This window comes from Pleurodeles waltl, chromosome 9, assembly GCF_031143425.1.
Source record: "Pleurodeles waltl isolate 20211129_DDA chromosome 9, aPleWal1.hap1.20221129, whole genome shotgun sequence".
NCBI lineage: Eukaryota > Metazoa > Chordata > Amphibia > Caudata > Salamandridae > Pleurodeles > Pleurodeles waltl.
This window is the reverse complement of record NC_090448.1, coordinates 789,048,099-789,059,752: the sequence shown is the minus strand read 5'-3', so window position 1 is coordinate 789,059,752 and position 11,654 is coordinate 789,048,099. Positions and strand designations below refer to the sequence as shown.

Below are 11,654 nucleotides of genomic sequence, written 5' to 3'. Positions count from 1 at the left end.
TCGCCGGGTGAGAAGCCTGGACAGGTGTGTTTTGTGAGAGTGATGTGGAGGCGGCAGCGCTCGCCGTGCCGCACCGAAGATCCTTTACAGTGAGGAACTGCTCTTTTTTTAGAAAATAATGAGAAGCCCGAAATAGCGGCGAAGTGGGAGGGGAAGCAACGGAAGGGAGGATGCGTGGAGATAATGGAGGAGAAAGATGAAAAGAGGATAGGGAGAAGTAGTGAGGGGAGGAAAGTTAATGATGGAAAGAAGAGGCTCGGGGAGTCAAAAAGGGAAACAGGGAAACGGAAGTCCTGGTCAGGGGATGGAATAAAGAAGGAGGGGGAGCGGAAATATATTAAACGTGAAGAAGCTGATAAAGAGGAGTGGAAAGACGCTGAGAAATAAAAGGAGCTACGAGATGTAAAAATTAGGGAAGGAGAGAAATAAAGAGATACCGGCTGCAGAACGAGAGGACATGGGGCGAGAAAGGGCGCTAGAGGATGAAAACGAAAGGGGTGGTTATAAAAGAGGAGAAAGAAGACGAATGGCAGGGGGAAGGGGATCAATAAAAGGAGGTAGCGGGGTAGAAAGACGCGAGCCAGAGGTCGGGAGGGAAATGAGTAGGTGTAGGATGAAGTCACGAGAGGCTGCGATTGGAAAGGACTCACGGGGTGACCGGAGGGGAAAGAAAGAGGTTGGCGCGGATACGATGCAATGGGGCAGACAGATGAGGAGGGCGCGGACCGGGAAGGGCAGAGGGTACGGGAATGAAAGGGGAGAAGATGATCAGGAACCTGAGGGATAAGGAAAGAAGAAAATGAGTGGGAAAAGATGGGTCAGCGAGACGGGGAGGAACAGCAGAAGGGCAAAGAGACTGCGGGAGGACACTGGAGAGGTAAGTGGGAACTAAGGACGAGAAAAGGAGGGGTAAGGTGCAGGGAGGGGAAAAAGATGACTGGGTGAAGCGGGAGTGAAAACCTGAGAGCTGAGACACGGGTGGAAGTGAAAGCCAACGAAGAGGCAGGTAATGGTAGAAAGATGTGGTGGGTGGTGTTGGGGGGGAGGGGTGAAGATCAGGAAAAAGGAGGTAACAAGACCAAATGGTAGGAGGAGAAATAGAAGTGATAAAGGTTTCAAGAAACGGGGATAGAGGAGTAAGAAACTAAAAAAGAATGACTTGAGGAAAGGATGGCAAGAAAGCGCTAGAGAGTGGGAGGGAATCCATTGAGTCGGGAGTATCTGCAGGACGGGGAGTTTAGTGAGCAGCGCCCGGGGAGGGGCGGGGACGAGAGCCGCAGGGAGAGCGCAGGATCCCAGGGACACGCGTTTTTTCGGGGTGTCTGCATTTCCTGTACCAGGAAGTTTCATCGTAGAGAACGCTGTAGCTTCCCGTCCCCCTCCTCTTCCTGTAGGAGCCCCCACCCCGCCTCTCCGGCTGGAGCTGGCTGCCACAACTTACCCTCCGCCCGCAAGCGCTGCCAGCACCCTGCTCTCACTGAGGGCTGCCCCCCTGGGCTCCTAACGCTGCTTTCACCGTCCTCTCTCGCCACTGAGACTGTCACTCCCCCCTCCAACTGCAGATGCTTTCCCCACCTCTCTCTCTGGAGCAGCTGTCAGCCTCTTCTTTCGCCTTGTTGTGGCTGTCGCCCCCTATCTGCTTCCCTTGTGGGGGCCGTCAGTACCCTCTTGTCCCTACTTGCCGAGCTGTCACCCCGACCTTCCGGCGGCAGACCCGCCCCTCCTTCTGCGACACGCCCGACAGTGAGTCCAGGTGAGTATGGTGGAGCTGGGAAGCTGTGTGGGGCACGTGAGTTTTGTGGGGGTGTTATATATTAATGTGCAGGTCGGCACAGCGCTAAAAGAAAGTTGGCCATGCGAGGACGCAGCGCTGTGGTGAAGGTCGGCTCTTTGGTGCAGATGAATCGTGTGTTAGAACTGAGGGGAGTAGAGTTGAGGGGTGTCTCGGGTGAGAGCTATGGCGGTGAGCTGTCTGTTGAATAAAGATGAACAGTAGTTGTGTGCTGGAAGAACGTCTGTGCTCGGGAATTTAGCTTAGTAGAGAACTGAGTACAGGGGTAGGCGGGGTGTGGCGGACAGGTGGGATGTGTGATGCAGGAGAGTGGTGTGGAGATGAGCAGTGTGATGCAGGTGTATGGTATGTACAGATGTGCAGTGTGATGAGGGTGTTTGGTGTGCACATTTGTGCAGTGTGACGCAGGTGTATTGTGTGCACAGTGGTGCAGTGTGATACAGGTGTATGGTGTGCACAGTGGTGCAGCGTGATGCTGGTGTATGGTGTGTACAGTTGTGCAGTGTGATGCAGGCGTCTGGTGTGTAAAGTTGTGCAGTGTAGCAGGTGTATGGTGTGTATAGTTGTGCAGTGTGGCAGGTGTATTGTGTGTACAGTTGTGCAGTGTGACGCAGGCGTCTGGTGTGTACAGTTTTGCAGCGTGACTCATGTGCACGGCGTGTACAGTTTGATGCAGGTGTATGGTGTGCACAGTGGATCCAGATTGGGATTGAGCAGAGTGTTCTAAACTGGTGATCCATGGATGTCAGTTTATATGTGATTCAGTTGAGTGGTATGGTAGACTTGAGCAGTGTGACACAGATGGTGTGGGACATTTTAAACGTGCAGTGCACGTGAGGGTGTGGAGAACTTGAGCACTGTGTTCAGGAGAATGGTGACGCTGTGCAGCGCGCTGCAGAGAGGGCGTGGTGGACAGCTGCGTGGTGTGATTCATCGGAGTGGTGTAGTGTAGATCAACTATATGGAGGTGGAGATGGTTGGGTGCATATGGGTGCTGTAGTGCAGGTGCTTGGTGTGGGGGAGGTTAGTTGTCTGGTGGAGCTGATCACTGAGTGTTTTGCTGGGTAAGTGACTCGGTCTAAGTGATCGTCACGGAAGTGGGTGATGTGCTAAAATGTGAACTGTGATGGCACAGTACAATACCCCCTAGTGAAACCGGACAATATCTGTGTAACCTTGTGAACTGTTCCTCGAAGTGACAACTGAGCCTGTAAGATTTAACCGAGTACGTAACCACGCATTCTCCATCTGGATGTTCTGTGTTACCTGAAGTGTAGCTCTGAACTGTCTGTCAAAGCTCACAGATACCTCTGCTCTCTGAAAAGCGTGTTTCATCCTATTGAAAGCTGAGAGTCTCAGACTAGAGTAAAACCTGTGAAATGTGTGTAACATGGGACAGTCTTGCGTCGGTACCTGCGGAATATGGTTAGCCTGAGAGATAGCTCTGCTGCCTGTGAAATATGTGTAACTTGAGAGGATAGCACTGCCGTTTCTTCCAAGACCTGAGCATGGGAGCGCTCACATTAGAACACATTTCCCAAAAGAAAGGATATTGTCTGATCAATTTTGTAACTGAAGTGAAGGTGACAACAATAATGAAGTGAGACTGTTAATGCTGAACACCAGAACAGTTGTAATGCGAGAAGGAGGGTAAAACTAAAGCGCTGACAGGAAACGTACAGCTTTGGCTGCTTATCGGCTCTCCCAGGCTCCGTGTGTGGTTGGTTCTCACTCCTTCGCCCCCTCCGAGCCGAGGTCTTGAAATATTTCTGCTCTGTCCTCGGATGTTTGTTGTTGTGGCTTCCTGTGTGAGATTGCAAGACCGCGCACCCGTGGAGATGGTGCCGTCAAATAAAAACTGCACCCTTAGAGACAGCGATTAGAGAGATACAGCACACTCAGAGAATACTCACATGGAGGGAGTGCCCGCTCGATGAGACTGCTCTCGTAGAGAGCGCGGCTGCAGAGAGACTAAGTAGGTACATTGCGCAAGTGAAGAGGTTGCATTACGCGTGAGACGCCACCCTCAGAGGCTGTTCGAGCTGAGTGGAAGCACTGGATCGCTCAAAGATCGCGCCTGTGAGAGACTGCCCGAGTTGCGGCACTGTTCCGAAAGAGAGACGGCACAAGTGGGGCCACTGTGCCCTCGCGAAACTGCACCGGCAGAGAGACTGCACCGGTTTCGAGACAGCGCCGGTTGTAGGCTTCGTGGCGCACTGTGGTGTCCGGAGAGAGCTAGAGACCGTAGATGGGCACAGGAGGTGAGCGGCGGCTTGGGTAGCGCTGAGGACGAGGTCTGCCTCTCTGAGCGCAGAGTGTGTATTCGGCTAGTGTACGTCGCAGTACGTTCACCGGGCCCCTGTATGGATATGGACACAGTGTGTGTATATTACGATGGGTGTGTATATTGAGGTACTGTGTATTCCGCGTGAAGGGCTGTTGTGCTTGTCACGAGTGTATTATTGTGTGAATTGGTGGATGTGCGTGTTTACTGAGCAAGTGTATTCACGAGTGTCAGTTTGTGTGCTGAGGTACTACTGTGTTTTCCTGCAGTATGCCATTTTATGTGGCTATGTGTGGCTTGGGGCATTATTTCTAATTGGATTGCATGGTAAATAGGTACAGTTTGGAAACGAGTCAGTGTGTGTATCCGTGGGCTCAATGTGTATTATTACAGTGTGTTTATCCGTGTCTTGTGTAACTGTGGTTTTTTTTTGTATAAGACACTGGCGTATCCATTACGTGAGTTTACGAATTGGGGCTGTAGTGTATGAAGGTGTCTTTGATTAGGTAATGTTGTACCCGACAGTATAGATTAGTAGTAGTGAATTCATTGCAGTAGTGCACTGATAGTGTGAGAGTTTGGGCATGACCTGGGTTTGTTTCTTTTAGGGGTCGTGTGTGTATTGTAGTTTGAATTTTGTGAGCAGCATTCCTGATGGTAAGTAGGCGTCGAGTATTGGGGTTTACGACGCTCCTGCGCTGAAGAGCAGGTGCCAGCCTTTACCCCGCATCCGATCCCTTCTCTTAGAGCTGAGTTTCCCAGGCTGGCATGGGAGAGGGCGTTGTTGGCACTGCTGTCAGTGTCTGGCTGTCCATCCCTGCCAAGTCAAACCGCTGAAGGTTACTCAGTGTCTAAGAATGGCCGTGGTACGAATATACCCAGAGGTCCTTGCTGCCAAACTGGACGCAGCCTGGGATAGATGTGTGGGTACATACCCTCGTGAGAAAACACCCCACTCCTTCACCAACGCTGGAGAAACGGGCGCGAGCTCTCCACAGATGAAAACACCCTGGATCTGTCCTCGCCAAGCCACAAAATACCGCAGGAAGCGGGTCTGGGGTCCAGAAGGAATAGACTAGGAACACTTATCTCCCCAAACAGGAAATGCGTCACGTGTTCTCCATACATCTCATTCATACCCTTGACTAACATCTTCAATGCTACAGTAAACAGGGCCTGGGATCTGAAGGAGATATAGCCGGGAAGATGGCCAAGGAACTCCATATGGAGTACACGCCCTGGGCTCACTCGCCTGCTTTCTGCACAGCAATAAGCAATACGTCCTGTGGTCGATGAGAACAAAGACACTGCTGGCTTTCTGCACCAGCCCCTGCATCACAACATAAAGGAGGCTCCTCTATAGGGAGGCCTGCGCTCCGGACAATCGCCCTCCGGGCCTCTTCAGCTCCACAGGCACCTCGGATCCGCACCATTTAGGTGGGTTTTACAGAGCACCACAGGTCACCCGGGCCTCTTCAGGGCACTGTAACAAAGAAAACGCACAAAGCAATGAACAGTTGAGCACACGAAAGCCAGAATGCAACCAGATGCGTGGGATGAACTTGGGTCTGACATTCCACGTGGCTCCCAAGAGGACCTCAGATTGAGTTGAATTATTGAATAGTTCGGACTGCAAGAGCTGTGTTTCCCATGTTCGTATATTAAACGCCTAGAGCTGGTGTGGCGTCCTAGCTGTTTTGGTATGGTTTGTCTGGGAGTGTCTAGCCTCACTTGCCATGGGCTGCCTGGAGTGTGTGTTTACACGTTTGCTAGGTTGTACCATTGCATGGTGCTGCCAAAGTATAACACATGCGATTGTGCATTGTATGCTTGTTGTGTGTGCATGTACATGGTCATGGGTAAGTGGGGGTGGAGTTGTAGGAGGAGGACGTTGGCCGTGAGATGTATGTGTAGGCTTGAATGGACTCATGTTGCATTGTTTGGCTTTTGGTACTTCAGTGGTGGTGTGCCTGCAGGAGGGATTGGTGATGCAGAATTGAGATCAGAGAGGCAAGATTCAGGTTTGTTGACTGGGCGATCAGGTATCAAGTGCTGTGTTGAGATGGCTCCCCACCAGCGGGGCTGGTTTTGATGCTGTCGTGGATGAGCGGAAAACAAGATCTATGCTGAGGTGGTGGATTGTACACATTTTTGTGATGTGCAGGAATGCAGCTTGGGTTTTAGCAGGTTGTGGCATTCTTCTGTGCTTAGTCCTGAGTATTAGAAGTTGTGTTTAGTGCTGCTGGACAGCGATACATTGTCTATCTCCATTGCCCTCAGTGCTGTGTAGGTTGCGAGAGAGTGTAATGTTAGTAGTATATAGTAGGCTGTCTTGTATCAGTGATGTTGAGGTATATGACTGGTGGGTGCCAGTTCGGATTGTGTTCAGCACTGATGCTGAAGTACTGCTGGTGTAGCCCTGGGTGCTGAAGTAATAAAGTGGGGAATTTCACATCTGAGTTGGAAAGTGGCTATTGAGGTCTTTTGGAGCAGTGTAGTGCTGTTAAATAACAGAATATTGATATCTGTAGGCTACCTGGTTCCGTGATGGTGGAGTGAGTGTGCAGTTGAAAGTATACTGTGTTGTATTTTTTAGCCTCAGGTTTAAGATGTGGATTTGGAGAACTCACATGTTTCAGAACTTTTGACTTTTAGACAGCTTGTGCAAAACCGAGGGTACACTGCAGGAACTCCCTTCACCAGACCTTACACCACAACAGGAACCACTGGAGGACCTGCAAGCGGTCTACACCCCTCAACAATAGAAATTATTTGGGTGTAGCCAGAACTATCAACTACTTCTCATGTCTCGGCCGCTTTTATACGTGGCAGTGGTTTTGCAATCCCTGGTAGTGGGGGGGGGGGGGGAGTTTATAGGCAATGAAAGGAACCAAAACAAAATAGTGATCTGACAGCCTTGTCAACAGTTACCACTCCATTCCCTTCCACTAGGCTTTCACCAGCAAATCAGAGGCTGTTGATGGCCTATGCGTGGGACAGGAATTAGTAGGGTGATGTTACTGGGGGTCAAAGGATGCCTGATGTCGCTTCTGCTACTACAGGCATTTTGGTAATCAGTTTACATGGCTGAAACTCACTTCGTTACTTCCTAAATAATTGCAAGAGATATGGGGCCAGATGTAGCAAAGGTTTTTACCCATTCTGTGTCTATGGGAAAAAGTGTTCGTGCATATGGCCCATGGTCTTGTATTTAAAGGGAAGAGGGCACCGCTTGTAAACATACAGTGCAGCAGCATAAGTAACCATGCCAGAGGGAGTACACCCCTGGCACCCCGCCCACCAGCACTCTCACTGCCACGTAGGCCAGGTGTAGCCCTCTACAGGTAGCACACATCTTGCACTTGCCTCAGCAGTCCATGAATAGCATAGAATCTGCCTGAAACTCCTAGGGGTGTATCACGGAGTCTCACGTTGCCAGAACCTGCAACACACGAGGCAAATTAACTTGAAGTGTTCACGAAGGCGATTCTGTTAGCACCCATCTTACCACAACAGGCAACTGAGCATGTGATCCCCTTGCAAATTACAACCTTGCCCCATGGTGCAGGTCTCAACGAGCCTGGGGCCAGGCCTGGAAAGAGGATATGCCGAATGGTTACACCCCTAGAATTCACTCATCAGCCCCTGCTCCACTACCAGAAATAGGACCCGGATCCCAACACAGTGGTGGGTGGTTCGGACAGGCTGTTCATCATGTTGGCCCTTTTACCTCCATAGAAATCACGAGCCGTGTTCCAGCTTGAATATACCCCTGGGAGTCAACTTGCCAACCCCGTTCATAACCAGGTTCTAATGGTGCAGAAATGTAAACGGGTCCTGCTTCTCAGACACTCACAAGACACAAAGCTGGTTATGGACACAGCTGGAGTGCTCCCGAACCCTAGTACTAGTGACTGCCCCCTTCGCCCCCCTCCCCCGGAGACCCACTGAGGGCCGAGGAACTGTTGTTATGTACAAGGTGCGCTCACTTCGGCGAGCTGTCAGCCACTTCCTGAGCACAGCCACGGTGGTTTCCGCTCGCTGGTTGCACACAGGCAGCCTGTAATTGTGAAACGCCGGGGGCACGCCTATTCACTTGCCGCTATTTCCCCATCTGCCCCAGCCTCCCAATACTCACTGGAACAAATGCAGTGGTCTCAGCTAACTCTGCTCGCACTATGGGCAGCCACAGTAGCACTGGGTTCACCATCCCGACTGCCTGGGGCCAGAAGAGACCGGAGCTGGCTTCTGTGACCTAGCGCTGGACCCGTAGAAGATGAAACCAGGGCGACCTGCCTATACTTCCAGGCAGCCACCATCAGCCCACCTTCACAGTCCACTCAGTACTGACGAGGACATGCACCAGATGCAGAAAGAGATCTGCCACTGAATGACTGGCATTTGGGACGACCTTAATAGTGTCCATTCCTGCAGGTTTCACTCTCGACCCTCGCCAGTTTCAAGACTGGCCCCTCTAAAGTATTACACATTATTTCAGCACAACAGCGTGCTTAATTTAAGCTCCCCAGAGGGTGCTGGCAGTTTTGCCAGTGGAGTAAAGCATGAAAGAATCCCTGAAAGTGAGGGGTTAACCTGGTGCTCAGAGCCTCTGACACTGTACTGACTCACAGGTCTATGCGCCTCCGCAGAAAGCTGGGGTTCACCATGGGGGACCAGTGGTCCCACAGAGCGTCGCCCACAGAGACTCACAGCTGCTGGGAACGGGCCCAAGACTCCCCCACCCACTGGCTGGAGTGATGTCAACCTGAATAGTAAACACAATGGAAGCAGGGAATCCCAGGAGGGAAACAGGCGCTATGCACTTTGGCAGCCTCTCCTATGTATAATCCTTGTTCTGCTGATGCTCATGCGAATGTGTCGGGGAGACTGGAAGAGTTAGGGTGAAGTTTTAAAGTACAACATTCACCAGACGCAGGCAAGCTCAGCAAAGTAAATCTAACAGGCATTTGCAATGCAATATGTCTCACATATTTCGAACACATTGTCATCTTTTGAGAATAACATCCACGAGCAAAAACAAAAGAAATATTAGCGACAACTGAGAAGAGACGAATTAACAAAATAAAATAAAGTTCGTTTTAAACAATAAAACTTTGCAATTTAGTTTGTCCTGCCAGGCATGTTTTTGGCAGTCTCAAGCCTTCAGGTTGCTGGGCTCTAGAAGTTGCAAGGAACAAAAGAGTACCTCGATCGCGTCGGGAGCAGCAGACGGGCACTGATTAAGTTGAAGTCAATTGGTGCTTGATCCCTTCTCCAGAAGGTGAGCCTTGATGTATTACGAGGCTGTAAAGAAGAGTGCCACATAAACCAACAAATGGTAAGCCATGGGCGGGCTCCAAGCCCTTTACTGAACGCAACAGAGTCTTGCAAGTGAGACGCATGCACAAGCGCATACACTCACAGGCTCGACCCTATAAAGGTGCTTTTCTGCCATTGGTCTGGAGCAAAGCTGAGCAGGAATTTGCATGTGTGTCATTGAAAACCTACAGGTTTTTGGAGTACTCCTTTTTTTTTTTTCGCTAAACAGTGAAATTATCCTTTAAACATGCTGACCCTCTTCTTCTTTACTGTTTGTTAAGTCAGTGGAAGGCAGTGATAGTGGCATAAAAATAGCTTCCTTTGCGTTTTCTTCATGCAAGACAGATCATTTCAGACTGAAATAGTATAAACGCTTTTCATTAAAAAATAGCTTTATTTCGGCCACTAGGACCATGAAAGCACACACAAAACATACAAACATAATAGATTATTAAAACTCACTTTTAGCAAAGAGGGTCATTTCAAATACATCAAATCTTAAAAAACCTAAATTTAACAATATGAATAAAATGAGCAGCATGGCATTACACAAAATTAGGAATCATTCTGCGAAGTCTCCACATAGCATCCACAAATTTGGCCACAGGAACAACATGTGGGACTGGGGGTCAGACCTCAAAATGCGAAAGGTGACACAGTGCTTGCACATGCCCAAATGTCTACAGATAGGGGCTAGCCATAGGCTACCCGGGCGGGCATAGGTGGGGCAGACAAAGGAAACATGAACAACACTCTCTACTGAGCAAGTGCAAACTTGACAAGCATCTGTGGACCCAGTAGTCCACCTTGCTCCCAGGTATCTCAGTGGGAGAGTGCCCACTCGAAATTGGAAGTATAGATTCCGATCTAGAGGAACAATAGCCAAATCACAAAATGGCTCATACATATTGACAGGCTTAAAGTAAAAAAAGTAATTAGACTGACTGGCAGAGACAGCTTTCCTGGAGTCATTCACTACTACGGTCTCCCAGTAGTGACTTCAGTACATTCTTTGTCGGGAAACACGAAGAAGCAGGGTGTTCCCAGAGGTCTGTCAGCCCAAGAGAATTGAGGGATTTTTTAATTTACAAGAGTCGTGGCGTTTTATGAAATTGGTCAGCCTTATTAGTATCTTTTAAAGCTAATGCATGGTGGGCTAGTTCTGGAGTGGTCCACAAGTGCCTCCAGAACAGCAGAGGCATAACCTGGCTTTGACCACAAGACTTTCAGGCCCAGATGGTGACAAGGCAGGTGCAGGGGGTACTAGTAGGAAGGGAAGCAAGAATATTAATGAGTTTATTATCCACGCTACTGAATAGGTCGCGGTTGGAAAAGGGTCACAGTTCTGCACCATAAAGGGCAGAAGCCAGTGCCTTGGCCTCATAAATGCAAAGGGTTGGAGAGATTTGTCTGGTGTGAGAAGAACACAATTCTTTAAAAAGGGCACCCAACATTTGTCTGAACTTCATCACTGCTTTGTTGGAATGGGATTTTCAGTACATGCTTTTAGAGTGTGTGATACCCAAATAAGTGAAGGAATCAACCATCTTAAGAGAGTAACCTCCATAACAAAACAATTCTTATCGGACCTGTGCTGATTAAAGGACATCAACTTGTTTTTTTGTGTGTAGATCTTTAGGCTCTAAACGAAGCAAAACTCCTCAAAACAATGGAGAAGCTTCTGCATCCCGCTCAGGGTCTTTGCAATCAGTAAAGTGTCATCGCCATATAGGAGAGTGGAAACCTCAGAACCAAAAAAGGGGCATCAGCTTCAACTAAATATATAGAAAAGACAATATCATTGATAAACAATGAAAAAGTTGTGGGGGCCAAAACGCAACCCTGCCTTAAGCCACGGAGCACTGGAATTTCGTCAGTCAATTCACTTTGGTTGCCCCACCTGATTTGGGCAATGTTGTCAACATGGAGGCATCTAACCAGCGACAACAGGTGTAATGACATTTTCATTTTGTGCAGGACCTGCCAAAGGCTGGAGTGTTGTACCAGGTCAAAACCAGATCTAAGGTCTACAAACGCTACGTACAAAGAACCCTTGCCAATGGTGACAGTGCGCCAATATAACTGAAGAAAGCGGAATAAAATGGAAGAAAGGGAAAATTTATTTTTCTTGAATATAGTGTAGTAATGTAGGCCAAGAAATAATTGAACACACAGCCTTATCCTTTAGTGAGAAGGAGGTATTCATCCAGTGGCTGAAATGTACCATGTGTAACTGGGAATCTTGGTACTATATCCTGG

The 11,654-nt window shown here is 49.2% G+C and overlaps 1 protein-coding gene across 4 annotated transcripts in view; it reads left to right on the top strand.

Moving 5' to 3' along the window:
• The first annotated feature begins 709 nt into the window (after positions 1-709).
• Positions 710-11,654, top strand: part of RASGRP2 (RAS guanyl releasing protein 2) — a 232,704-nt gene continuing 221,759 nt past the window's right edge. The window contains exon 1 of one of the 4 annotated variants that reach the window (XM_069208004.1): positions 710-877. The gene's annotated coding sequence lies outside the window, so the exon portion shown is untranslated. Of the gene's footprint in view, positions 878-1,146; positions 1,754-3,568; positions 4,054-11,654 lie in introns of those variants that run through there. The other 3 variants (XM_069208002.1, XM_069208003.1, XM_069208001.1) reach the window with 3 other exon arrangements.